The sequence below is a fragment of the Lathyrus oleraceus genome, chromosome 3, assembly GCF_024323335.1.
Source record: "Lathyrus oleraceus cultivar Zhongwan6 chromosome 3, CAAS_Psat_ZW6_1.0, whole genome shotgun sequence".
Classification (NCBI taxonomy): Eukaryota; Viridiplantae; Streptophyta; class Magnoliopsida; order Fabales; family Fabaceae; genus Lathyrus; species Lathyrus oleraceus.
In genome coordinates this window covers 498,023,331-498,036,068 of record NC_066581.1, presented here as the reverse complement: position 1 = coordinate 498,036,068, position 12,738 = coordinate 498,023,331, and the positions used below count along the sequence as shown (strand labels likewise).

At 40.2% G+C, this 12,738-nt stretch overlaps 1 long non-coding RNA gene and 1 pseudogene across 1 annotated transcript; both read right to left on the bottom strand.

Moving 5' to 3' along the window:
- Window positions 1–1,063: 1,063 nt before the first annotated feature.
- On the bottom strand, window positions 1,064–2,654 carry LOC127129654 (uncharacterized). Its single transcript, XR_007806374.1, has 5 exons — window positions 2,252–2,654; window positions 1,990–2,076; window positions 1,674–1,903; window positions 1,443–1,595; window positions 1,064–1,330 (listed from the first exon to the last, which is right to left on the bottom strand). It is a non-coding gene; the product is annotated as an uncharacterized LOC127129654 (long non-coding RNA).
- Window positions 2,655–12,351: 9,697 nt separating this feature from the next.
- On the bottom strand, window positions 12,352–12,451 carry LOC127133876 (uncharacterized; annotated as a pseudogene).
- Between the last annotated feature and the right edge of the window lie 287 nt (window positions 12,452–12,738).

Here is a 12,738-nt window from a genome sequence, read left to right as displayed (position 1 = left end):
TAGCATGTTTGGCCCAACTTTACTTTGGTCTTATATGAGGATTGGTTTTGGTCCAAAGTTATGGTGTTGTTCATGTGATTGTTAATACTCATAACCAATCTTCTCGTGTCACAAGCCAATGGCCAATCATGCCACTTGATTCATGAATATCCCTTTCAAACCCCAATCTTGTGCCTTTGTTTGTCCGTCTTTTGATGCCAAAAGTAAGAAAGTTGAAAGGACTTGCATCTCGAAAGAAAGCAAGTATTTGTCATCGGAAAGCTATTCTGAGATTCATAACTGAACTTGATATCACTGAGCTGCCTCTTTTCTTTGCATTACTGATAAAGCCTTTGCAAATAGTAAAGAAAACCGATGGGCCTGCTAACTTGTTTTGGACTTTACCTATAGGCTGCACTAGTGAATTTCAAGCGTCTTCTTTGTTAGAATACTTTACTTTAGACGATGTTGCAACCTTATCCTGGAAAAAGAAATACGGCTTCTTGCATGTCATAAGAGATGTTGTTGGAGTTTTTGATGAATTCCATATTGGACCCTTTCTTGATTTACTGGTGGGGTGTTGTTCGAGTATTGGAAAATTGCACTTCAAGCCTTGACAATCAATTGGATTATGAAAACAATTCTGCCCATAGAGTTTTACTTTCAAATATTTAAGTGCTTATGGACAGCATTTGTTGTTTATTTGAAAATGATAATGCATCCAAGAGAAGACTGATCAAATCTCCTGACGAAACATTGATAAGAATTTTCAAATTTTTACATTTCCTTAAGGCATACTGTTTATACAAACAAAAACAAGTTGGACGAAGCTTTGCAGTCTTTACAAAAAAAGCATGAAAGAAGTGACGAAACTATGCTTCTGAAGTCTCTGGAAGACCCTCAACATTGTAACCATCACTGCCAGGTTCTTTTAGGACAGAGAAAATGGAGGACAAAGCCGCATCAATTTTCAACAAATTTGTGAGTTTTCAAAGAGAATCTAAATCCAGTTCAATTCGAACCGAAAATTCTCAGTGGTATATCAGATGGATCATTTTGCAACAGCTGAAGAACAATTAGCTTCTCAGAGACTTAGGCAAAAACTTGAGGAAGTGAATGTAGCTGCTCAAACTCAGCTTGCCCCTGTTCAAGACCATGTCAACTACACTCTTCAGAAAGCCTATTTTAAATGTGCATATGTGTGCTTTGATAGAAGCAGAAGGCAGGAGGAGATAAGCCATTGTGTTGAAAATTGCAGTATTCCTATTACTAATGTGCAACAAACGTTTGATAATGAAATGGGCAAAGTTGGGAAGTTGTGAATCCTGCAATTGTAAAAACAATCATAGCCCTGCAATTAAAAAAAAACCAAACACCAGTTTCACAACAAGAGATGGTGATGATAAGCAAGTTCTTAAGATTAATTCAAAGGCCGCTGTCGTATTTGTCATAGCAGCATCTACCTTTCTTGTTCTGCTGTTCTTCTTCATGACAACATGGTTTATGTGGGTGCTCATCATACTTTTCTGCATTTCCGGTGTTCAGGGGATGCACAATTGCATTACAAGCCTCACTTTAAGGAAATGGCCATGGATTAGTCCTGCGTCCATTAGTACCTGTCATTAGCACAACCAAGCTTAGTCATTACAAACAAGTTTTCTAACCTACAAAAGTTGAATTATTTGAAGAAATACCTATTGGATTGGGTGTATTGAATATTCAGTTTGAAGGAATATTGAATGATGGAATGAAAGGTTGAAGAGTTGTTCGCTGCAAAACTGCAAATTGAGGAACTAGAGTCTCAGGCAGCATGTCGACAGAAGGAGATATTTGCACTGAATGCCAAATAAGCAACCTGCAGCAATTGCAATCCTCCGTGAGCATAGTCCATAAGCATTCCAATTCGTCACCATGCCCTGTCCACCTACATTACCAATGTAAACCAAACCATACAACAGTCATTCAATAATTACACGCATTGAATCAAATGATGATGCAAATGATGCTCACCTTGAACTGCACTGTGTTGAATCAGCATTTGTGTAAATAATTTTACCAAAGAAGAAGCTCTATTGAAGGCCTTGAATAATGGCCGTCCTAGAAAAAAACAGGAACCATTTGAACATCAAGCCACAATGAAACCAGAAAATTCATTTTTACTAGAGGAATTCACTGCAGTAACACAAAATTAGTCAAAGTTGGTTGAATTCCAAAAAAATTCCCAAAATTGGCATAAGGACAAAAACATAGAAGAAAGCAAAACCCAGTTTACCTGTTCCAACCCAAGCATCGATTAGGGCGACCAAAACCTGACCATCCAGAAGGGGGTTTTGCAGGATACTCTTTTGAGCTCCATATGCCATCCTGAAAACCCTAATTCGTAGGGGATAAATAGAGAGGGATTAGTGAGGCGATCGAGGAGAGAATTCGAAAACGGAAAGTGGAGGCGGAAAAGAATCTCAAAAAAACCTAAATCCCAAAATCAGACCTGGTTTGAAGAGGCGGAGGAGGGAGTTTTAGGCTTCATCGTCTCCGTTTGTTTTCGCCAAAGGTGAGCCTCTTTCTCCTTGTTTCTCCTTAAAAACCTTGGACCCTTGCATTTTAGAGTGAGAGAGATTGTGTGGTACGCGAGAGATGGAGAGCGGCGGTGAGTGAGGTTAAGCGATCGAGAGATTGAGAGAGATAAGTGAGAGAGTGAAGGCTGAGGACGTCGACGGAAACAGAGCAATGGGGGAGGAATTCGTTGAGAGCGATTGTTTGGAGTGGTGAGAAGCGCAGAGTGAGAGAGACGGAAGCACTATTGCATTTTGTTTTTCCTTTTTCTTTTCTTCAATTTATTATTAAACAGAATAAGTATTTTTTTTTTATTACAAAAAAAAAACATTAAAAAATTCGTTTAATTTTTCTAGGTTATTAGTTAATAAGTGTTTTATGTGTTCAATTTATTCCTCATTGTAAACCCAACAGCCATGCGGCTGGGTTTAATTACTAGTAGACCAACAGTTTTCTTTTTTATTTAGTTTTTTATTTTAATCCTATTTTTAATTTATCTTAGTTTATATATTTAAGTTAGTATTAAAATGACAATTAGTTGGTAAGTGGTCTGGTGGAGGGGAGTGGTGTTTAGGTCTTTAGTGTAGTGGGTTAACATTTTCTTTTATATTTATGCTTTATTACTCATAGTTTTTTATTATTGTTTAATAATATAGATTTGATTTCTTTTAATTTCATCATGCATTCGAAACCATTTTAAAACTGTAAAAATCATTTCTTTTCTCGATTTAATATCGAGCCCATTTCCACACCCTTGTAAGTCGATTGCTTTTTAAGCATCGCCATCAACCTCACATAGCTTACTCTTGGGCTTTCTTACAATGAGCCGGTTCTCTTGCACTTACACTCATATTTCGCATCATTTGTTGTTTGGGCCTGATTTAATTATTTCATGATTTTTGAATCCCCATTTGACAAAATGTACCCCACTTCCCCAATGTGTATATAATTTTGTATTTGTTTTTATTTCTCTATTTGTTTTAGACACTAACACAAGAATAAATCCACCATTCCTAGAAAATACGAAAAAATATGACTCGATCCAACGTCGAGTATTTTCTCAATAAACAAATCAACTCATTTCTCCCTCCTATTCCATTCCATTTCTTCCAAACTTTCATCAAACGCTTGATTCAACGTCAAGCCATTTTTCCTAATAAAAACTCAAAAAAATATTAATTCATAGTTAAGACCTTTTCAATAAAGATGGAAGTGGAACGTGGTGTATACCACGCACTCCTGAGACTAGGATTCGAGATGTATATCTCACCAATCCTAGCTCTCGCCATCATCCAAATTTATCCACTTTGTTTCTCTCAAACACTCATTCAAATTTCTTTTAAACGTCCATCAATACTTGATCTAGGTCAAGTTATTTTCACAACAAAACTCAAAATACCTAATTCTTATTTAACATTTTCTCAATAAAGGTGGAAATGGAACATGGTGTATACCATGCACTCCTGAGGTTAAGATTCGAGACGTATGCCTCGCCAATCTTAACTCTCGCCATCGTCTAAAACTGTCAATGCTGTTTCTTCAAACCTTTCTCAATCAAATTCCAAAAAATACTTAATTCCTATCTTAACTTCTTTCAATAAAGATGGAAATGGAATATGGTGTATACCGTGCACTCCTGAGGCTAGGATTCGAGATGTATATCTCGCTCATCCAAGTTCTCGCCATCACTCAAAATACATCCAACCAATCAAACTTTTTCTCGCCGCCGTGCGATTAATCAAAAACCTTTTTCATAAACGAAAGGTATCTTGTCTTAAATGATACAAAACAATGTTTCGGCCACGATTGTTGAGTAGAGATAAATGACGCTTTTCCGAATGCAGATTTATAAATCCGTTCGATGTGTGGTATGCGTTCACTCCTCATCTGTTTTGGGTAAAATAATGTTTTCGTCGATTAATACAGTATGACTTTCGCTAAAATCGACCAACAAACAAACATTTTTCTACCCAGAACTACGTAAGCCTTGATTTCTCTTTTGAGATGCGTAGGAGCAGGATTTTTAAATCTTGTCAGGCCCACTAATAAAAAACTTAGGTTTAGTCCTTCGCCAAAAAAATCCAAAAACATTCTCTTCTCATACTTTCTTTCTTTCCCACATAATAATTCGAAAAGCCTAACATTTCAAGCTAACATTAACGCACACAACTGACCTAATGGTTCTCGTTGAGTACAACGGACGTGAGGGGTGCTAATACCTTCCCCTCGCGTAATCGACTCCCGAACCCTGATATTGGTTGCGATGACCATATCTTATCCTTTCTTTTTGTCTTGGGTTTTTTTGATATTTCCCCTTTCCTTTTTAGGAATAAATAAAGTTCGGTGGCGACTCTGTTCAGTCCATCATTGCGAGCGTACGATCGCGCTTCGCTTTGAAGTCGTATCCCCATTTTTTCGAGGTGCGACTGATGGCGACTCTGCTGGGGAAAGGAACATCCCTAAGTGAGTCAAGCCTTGTTAGGACGTCTGTGTGCCTTTGGTTGTTTAATTGTGTGGCTTTTCTTTATTGTTTTTATTATCTTTATTTTTATATTGTTATATTTGTTGAATATTGGTTCTATTGTGATTGTTGGTACTTGGATCTTGATTGCAAACCATGTGGGAAAGACTCTACACCCGAGTCTAGAGTGAAAAAACATAAGATAGGACGATGGTTGAGTAGTACGGACTCCCGAGGTGAATACTTCGTAAGAGTCGGTACGAGAACCTCACTTAGAGTAGATCCTTTTGCAAATATTGTCGCCCGAGGTGTATACCTCGTAAGCTTCAATGTTTCAAAAGGGTCCATGACTCTAAGGACCTTTTAGAACATTAAACCTTTGGACAACTAGAAATGATGGTTGCGTAGTATGGATTCCCGAGGTGGATACCTCGTAAGGATCGATACGAGAACCTCGCTCAGAATAGATTCTCTAGACGGAGTTGATGACCGGAAAGTATTTTCCATAAGCGTCAAACAGTCTATTGAATCCATGACTCTGAGTACCCTGTCTAGAACCCAGTCGATGGTTGCGTAGTACGGACTCCCGAAGTGAATACTTCGTAAGGGTCGGTACGAGAACCTCACTCAGAATAGATTCCCTTGATGGAGTTGACGACCGGAAAGTATTTCCCGTAAGCGTCAAACATTCTTGTGAATCAATGACTCTGGGGATCCCTTGTAACAAAGCCTTAGATCATACCCGATGAGAACCCTGTTTTGGAAAAGCAATCAAATTTATCCATACCTCCGACCTTTGAACCTATCCAAAGAAAAAACAAAAAAACATTGCATCCATACATGCATTGCATACGCATAAAAAGCAAAACTCTTAGTTGTTTCGCATTATTTCAGGAATCCAAGACTTGTTAGCAAGATGAATCCTGAAAGAAGAGGCACTTTTCAGTTCAAATACAAGAACGTGGACCTTACCAGCCTACAGAAGTTGAGTGCCAAAGTAACACCCCTCAAACTCAACAGCTTTGTACAAAACTATGGAAGAATCTTGGACATCCTAAATGAGAAGATGGACATGATGACCGCAGTGACTATTGCTCAGTTCTATGATCCACCTCTCCGTTGTTTCACGTTTTCTGACTTCCAGTTGGTTCCTACCTTGGAGGAGGTTGAGAGGATCATAGGCCGGAATTTGAAAGACCATAACCCATTTCCTAAGCTCGATGAAGATATTCCTCCCAAGAGAATAGCTTCAGCTTTGGGTCTGAAAGTTGCCGAAGTCGTGGACAATTGGGATGTGAAAGGACCTTTCAGTGGTTTTTCTAGGAAGTTCTTGGAAGATCAGGCTAAGAAGATGGAAAGAGAAGGGAATTGGGAAGCCTTTTATGTTGTGTTAGCTGTGTTGGTATATGGGATAGTTCTCTTCCCAAATATTGACCATTTTGTGGACCACCTGGCGGTGAGAATTTTCCTCTCTGGTAACCCTGTACCATTCCTCTTGGCAGATATCTACTACACTCTCCATGATCGTCATGAGAAGAAGGGAGGAATCGTCTTATGTTGTGCACAGTTGCTACATGCCTGGTTCAGATCCCATATGCCCGAAGAAGGTCCTTTTGTCTCCAATGAACTCAAGCCCTTCCAGAAGTTAGCTTCCCTCACCTCTAGTCATGTTAAGTGGTATATCAGGGATTGGGAAACCGAGAATGTGATTATCAGCATTGGAGACTTCCCCAATGTGCCGTTGATAGGAACCAAGGGTTGCATCAACTATAACCCCATGTTATCTCTAAGGCAGCATGGGTACCCTATGAATGGCCCTCCAAAAGCTGAAGCTCTAGAGCCTTTCATCTTACATGGTATTGAAGCGGATCATCCCATGGTGAAGAAAATCAAGAGGTCTTGGCAAGCAGTCATCAGAAAGGGTAAGGAGTTAGGTAAGAGAAATGTCATTGCCCAAGAGCCTTACACTTGTTGGGTTAGAGAGAGGGTTCAGATGATTAAACTCCCTTATCCATTTGATCCTTCCATCTATCCATTGGTTCCTGAGCCAGAACCCATATTACCTGAAGATGTAGAGAAGCTCAACAACCGTATCAAGGAGTTGGAGTTGGAAAATGCTGATTTGAGAATCAAGCTTGGCCGAGTCTCGATAGAGAATGGGAATCTGAAAGACGATCAACAAAAGAAGGACAAAGAGCTTGAAGTCTCCAACAAAAGAGCCAGAGAGTCTGAAGCAAGGAGAGAAAAGTTTGGGCAAGCGCTCTATAGCACTAAATCTGTGTTCAAATCAAAGGAAGAGGAGTTGGATAGAGCTTTACTCCGGATTCAGAAACTCAACAAGACTTTGGAGTTGACCCTTGAGATGAAAAGGGAAGCACGGCTAATTTCTGAGATTCGTACTCGTGAGCTGGAGAATACCATTCAAACATACAAGGATGATCTGGAACGCGAGAAGCTGAAGACCGAAGAGTCAGAAAGAGTTTGCACACGGTTGAAACATCATTTGGATCGAGCTGATGCTAGAATCCAGGCACTTGAAGGCGGGGATCAGGATGCTGCCTATATGGTGTTGCTAAATGAATGCAGATATTGGAGAAACCTCTATAGGGACATAGAGGTGACCAAGGTTGAAGACGTGCGCATTATCCAAGATCTCCAAGGGCTTTACACTGAGTGGAAGGGCAAATTTCTGAAGCTGTCCGGATTTGCGAGTTCCATCATGCGTGAGCTACCTGAGAAGCTGCAAGAAGCTGATTGGTGCATGTGTCCAGAAAACACCCCGCATCAAGTCTATAATTTCATTAAGTTTTGTAAGGCAATGTTAGAAGGGTTAACTACCGACCTTGCTACGGTTCGGAAAGCCCATAAACCATGAGCACGTTGTTTGTATTTGAACTTGGATATGAGATTAATGAAAAATCGCTTTTGAGATTCATTTTGTTGTGTTTCATTTCCTTATTATTTTAAATATTTGCGAACAAGTGTTGTGACATTTTGAAATGAATGATTGAAACTAACCAAGGGTTTTACAAACAAAATGCATCCATACATGCATTCATGCATTTTCAAAACTAGAGTCTCATTCTGTCCTTTCTTCCTCCAGTTTCACGCTGAATTTTCAACACCAATATAATACTCGTGCCCGAGCTCGTCAAAGGATGGAAGATCAAGAGCATGAATTGGAGCGAGTGAGCTCAGAGCTCGAAGACCTGCGTGGAAACATGGGGCAGGTCATGGAAATATTACAGGTCATCAGGGCAAAGTTAGATACCCAAACAACGATTGTTTCTGAAATCGCAGGTCCATCGATTGAACCCCAACCTGTGAGGGCGGTACCAACAACCTGGCCAACCTATGGTTTACCTCCCGGTTTCACGCCTACAGTTAAAGGTGCACCTGGCTTTGTACCATCCGCTCAGCAGACGGCCCCTCTACCGACCATAAACGAAAATCATCCTGTGGTCCACACGTTCGCACCTCCTCTCGTTCGTGCACACGTGCAACCCTACTTTGAGGATCAACAACACGCTTCAGACTTTTCAGATGAAGATGAGGAAAGGCAGGAGGACCTAAGAGGGATCAAGGAGAACTACCAGCTGCTTGAGAAGAGATTGAGGGCTATGGAAGGTGACCAAGTTTTTGGTGCTACAGCTAAGGAGATGTGCCTGGTGTCCGGTCTTGTGATCCCTGCAAAGTTCAGGACCCCAGATTTCGATAAGTATGAGGGCCACTCGTGTCCTAAGAGACACCTCATTATGTACTATCGAAAAATGGCTGCGCATGTGGAGGATGATAAACTCATGATACATTGCTTCCAGGACAGCTTGAGGGGTGCTCCCTCCAAGTGGTACTTAAGCCTTGATCAGAGTAGGATCCGTTGTTTTCAAGACTTATCTGATGCCTTCATCCAACATTACAAGTACAACATGGATATGGCCCCAGATAGGAGACAACTGCTCAGCATGTCCCAGAAAGACAAGGAGTCTTTTAAGGAATACGCGCAAAGATGGAGGGAAGTGGCCTCGCAAGTCGAACCACCTCTGGCTGAGAAGGAATTAGCGGATTGGCTCATGGATACAGTCAAACCTGTGTTTTATGAAAGAATGGTGAGTAGTGTATCTGCGAGCTTCTCTGACCTGGTCGCCGTGGGCATAAAGGTCGAGCTAGGACTGAAGAATGGAAAGATGGTGACTACCTCTAAAACATCTGGTAGTAATGCCAAAAAGTTTCCTGGAGGGTTTCAAAGAAAGAAGGAGGGTGATACGAATGCAGTGTCAACCAGTCAAAGAAGGAGTCATTCATGGAAGAAGCAACACCAATTTGCTCAACAACAACCGATTTATCCAGTACAATATGTTCAACAACCATATGTGGCAGCAGTCACACCAAATTTTAACCAACCACAAGCTCATGTTTATCCACCCGCTCAACAAGCGCCAATATACCAGCAGGCACCAGCGCCACCTGCTTATCAACAGCCGAGAGCACAGGCTCCTCGTCCACAAAATCCTCAAAATCAAAATAGGGTACAGAGAAGTAGACTTCCGTTTGCTTCAATCCCTATGACATACACTGAATTGTACCCATCATTGCTACAGAAAGGGTTAGTGACGCCCAGATCTTTGGGACCTCCACCAAATCCTTTACCGCCGTGGTACAATCCAGATGCCCATTGTCCGTTCCATGGGGGTGCCCCTAGGCATGATTTAGAAGGATGTTATGCTTTAAAGCATATTGTACGAGACCTGGTTAAGAAGAAGATTCTTTCATTTCGAGACGTCGGACCCAATGTCAAAAGTAACCCTTTGCCAGCACATGGTGATGTCAATGCTGTCGAGGATGTTTCTGATGTGTGTGTAATCAAGAACGTAGAAGATGTTAAAACTCCATTGCTAGCGCTTCATGCAGGATTGGTGAGGGCTAGATTGATTGACGCATGTCACGATAGTTGTGAGGTGATAACACGAAATTATATCATATTTTAGGACTTAATTCAATTAAAATTTATTATTACTTATTTCAGTTCACTTCATTTTATTAGATATTACGTGGTATTTTCTTCCTATTTGTCTCAGGTGGCTTATTTTGAAGCACAAGTAAAAATGGAAGAAAATGAGGTGCAAAAAGGAAAGAAAATGAACCAAATGTCAAAGCCCAGCCCAAAACACAAAACGCAGGTGCCGTGCATGTGACGGACGTCACAGAGGGCGTGACGAGCGTCACGCCTTGCACACTTCTGTGACGGACGTCACACATGGTGTGACGAACGTCACACCATCCCCCTACATTTTTGGCGCAAGGAACGCCTCAGAGACGTTGAGGAGACGTTGAGGAGTGTTGAGCCCTATATCCACGCCATGCTTTTATGCACGTTGAAGACCTTTTTGGCAGCGGAAGCGGTTACTCAAGCATATATAAATAGCCACTTGCAAAACCAAAAAGGGTTCCGAAGCTTTTCCACATTTTTTCCTTTGCCGTTTTCGCTTTTGCATATTTTCTTTTCCAGCAACTTACGCATTATTGTTTCTTATTTATTTTTACGAGTTCTACACTATTTCCTTTGCAATTCCTATTTTCCTTTTTAGCATTTAGTTAATTCTTTTCGCACAATAGTTTCTACACCGGAAACTATTGTGCACCTTTTTACCGGATCTAACCTTACGTTAGAATCTAGTTTTTATTTCCTTCGTTTTGTTTTGTTGTTTAATTGAAGAATCCAAGAACAAATCCTACCGGCTTGTGGTGGAGTGTTCAAGACTATTGTTTAACTCATTCAGGTTCTTTAATTATTATTTAATGCTTTGTTTTATTGTTTATTTATATTATCTGCCTGGGATGAGTCTGTTTATGCATGATAAGTATTTTAGTTTGTTTAGCATGTCTGGCTAATTCGCTTAGATATCGGTATGTAAAGTAAGCGGAATAAGGAATCAAAACTAAGTCGGTTAAATTAAGTTTAGAATTAAAATCACTCTTTTTACGGTCTCAATTTACAGGTTTAATAACAAAGGTTTTTACGAAAGTAAAAGACATAAAGAAGTTAAAATCAATAGAGCGAGAGTTTGAGGTTTTAACTGGACAGTGTAAATTAGACATTAATTCTAGATCAGGGCGAGAGCAAGTTTTAGAGTTAATTAAATTCCGATCTTTTCCAAAAAGTATTTTTAAAGATTGAATGTGAGGACGAGAGTTAAGCATTCGAATTTAATTATATAACCTAAGTCAACAGAGCGAGAGTTTGAGATAAGGGTGTTTAAACGGTCAGTGTTTTCTTGAAAAGAGTTTCTATGGGCTGTATTGCTTTCAAAAAAATGGTTTTTGACTTAATTATAAGTGACAGCTACATTAACATAAAATCATGGTTTATTCAACAGAGCGAGAGTTTGAGATAAAACTTTTAATCAATAAAGTCAACTGAAAAGATTTATTTTAAAACCAAGAGACCGACAAAGGATTGATTCCCTAATTACGACGAACTGCATACCGATATCTGCTTTATTAATATTTAATCTAGATCTTAGTTTAGTTTTTAGCTTTCCCCCAAACAATCAAACATTGTTCACCTTAGCTTTACGAAGTAACCTTAGATAACGGTATATCGATTCATAAGTCCCTGTGGGATCGATATCTTTTAAAACTACGCGATAGAACTGTGCACTTGCAGTTTGTACCCCAAATTCGACTCATAGAGTCGCGATCAAGTTTTTGGCGCCGTTGCCGGGGACTTTTATTTAATCGATATCGTAACTCTTCCGTTACGCTGTAGAGACTAAGGTTTCTTTTTCTTCTATTCTTTCTTTCGTTGATTTGTATGCCACGCACTCGCTCTCAAGGCGAACCGCTCTATTTACGAATCAACGATATCGAACTATATCTCCGAGTCCTACGACGAATTCGGGAATATCGTGCTGCAAACAATCTCCCTCCTATAGAACTTCCTGATTTCAAAAACCTTTTTCCTTCGATAACCGAGATGGCAGAACCAGCTCGTGCTCTTAGAGATTACGCCGCTCCATCGCAAGATGAGCCGCATTCAAGTATTGCTCCGCCCGCAATCGAAGCAAACAACTTCGAACTTAAACCTTCGCTGTTGCAGGTTGTGCAACAGAACCAATTCTCTGGAAATCCTACCGAGGATCCAAACCTTCATTTATCCGTATTTGTCCAATACGCTGATACTGTTAAAGCTAATGGTGTCACTTCGGAGGCAATTCGACTTCGTCTTTTTCCTTTCTCATTAAGAGATAGCGCTAGAAGATGGCTTCAGTCTCTCCCTTCAAACTCTGTCACCACATGGAACGAGTTGAAGAAAGTTTTTCTTGCCCGATACTTTCCGCCAAGCAAAACAGCTATGTTAAGAGCCCAGATAAACGGATTTAAACAGAAAGACAACGAGTCTCTTTTCGAAGCATGGGAAAGATACAAAGACATGATGAGACTTTGCCCACACCATGGTTTGGAAGATTGGTTAGTAATTCACACATTTTATAATGGTCTCTTGTACAACACAAGGTTAACAATAGACGCCGCTGCAGGTGGTGCACTAATGAACAAACCTTATGCTGATGCTTACCAGCTTATCGAAAGCATGGCCCAAAACCACTATCAGTGGGGAACCGAACGAACAATGGTGGAAAAACCTCAAACGAAAACTGGCATGTACGAGATAAGTAACCTTGATCACGTTAATGCAAAAGTGGATGCTTTGGTCCAGAAAATTGAAAGTTTAAATGTATCACCTCCAG